The 1,088-nt window shown below is 35.5% G+C and overlaps 1 non-coding gene across 1 annotated transcript; it reads right to left on the bottom strand.

Annotated features, from left to right (window-relative positions):
• Positions 1–366: 366 nt before the first annotated feature.
• TRNAT-UGU (transfer RNA threonine (anticodon UGU)) lies at positions 367–440 on the bottom strand. The gene has a single exon. It is a non-coding gene; the product is annotated as a tRNA-Thr (tRNA).
• Between the last annotated feature and the right edge of the window lie 648 nt (positions 441–1,088).

Raw genomic sequence — 1,088 nt, 5'->3', positions numbered from 1 at the left:
AGTACAGGAAAGCCAGTGACGATTTAATCACTAATTAAAAATTTCAAGCGTTTAACTGAGCAAAACAACATAAAGCTTGAGTTTCATTCCATGCAGAGCATAATCATGGAATAAGATGTCGCTCTCAGTCTTGGCAATTGAGAAACCAAGTAATTTTTGAAGAGCATTATTTAAAAGGACAATGACAAATTTGTAGAATAGTAAAAAAAAAACACTGCTGTAACTTTTTTAAAGCTTCATCCCATCTTTCTTCCTTTTTAGCACTCAGAGCAGATTCTTAATCCCACTATTGCACTATCGTAGAGATCGATGTTGTACACAATTGAAATCCACATTTTGATGTTTAAAAACTTTATTTGGAACAGATGGCACTGCCGAAATTTGAACTCAGGATCTCCTGTTTACAAGACAGGCGCTTTAACCAACTAAGCCACAGCACCACAAGCTAATGAGGAGTACAGGAAAGCCAGTGACGATTTAATCACTAATTAAAAATTTCAAGTGGTTAACTGAGCAAAACAACATTAAGCTTGAGTTCCATTCCATGCTGAGCATAATCATGGAATAAGATGTCGTTCTCAGTCTTGACAATTGAGTAACCAAGTAATTTTTGAAGAGCATTATTTAAAAGGACAATGAGAAATTTGTAGAATAGTAAAAAAACACTGCTGTAACTTTTTTAAAGCTTTATCCCATCTTTCTTCCTTTTTAGCACTTAGAGCAGATTCTTAATCCCACTATTGCACTATCGTAGAGATCGATGTTGTACACAGTTGAAGTGAGCATTTTGAGGTCTAAAAGCTTTATTTGGAAAAGAAGTCAGTGCTGATATTTGAGCTCAGGATATTCTGTTTACAAGACAGGCGCTTTAACCAACTAAGCCACAGCACCACAAGCTGATGAGGAGGACAGGAAAGCCAGGGAGGATTTAATAACTAATCAATAATTTCAAGTGGTTAACTGAGCAAAACTACATTAAGCTTGAGTTCCATTCTATGCAGAGCATAATCATGGAATAAGATGTCGCTCTCAGTCTTGTCAATTGAGTAACCAAGTAATTTTTGAAGAGCATTATTTAAAAGGACAAT

The sequence above is a fragment of the Phyllobates terribilis genome, unplaced genomic scaffold (genome assembly GCF_046119375.1).
Source record: "Phyllobates terribilis strain yellow unplaced genomic scaffold, ASM4611937v1 Scaffold_9__5_contigs__length_417890890, whole genome shotgun sequence".
Lineage (NCBI taxonomy): Eukaryota > Metazoa > Chordata > Amphibia > Anura > Dendrobatidae > Phyllobates > Phyllobates terribilis.
Note: the sequence above shows the minus strand (reverse complement) of the source record. Positions and strands in the feature narration are given on the sequence as shown.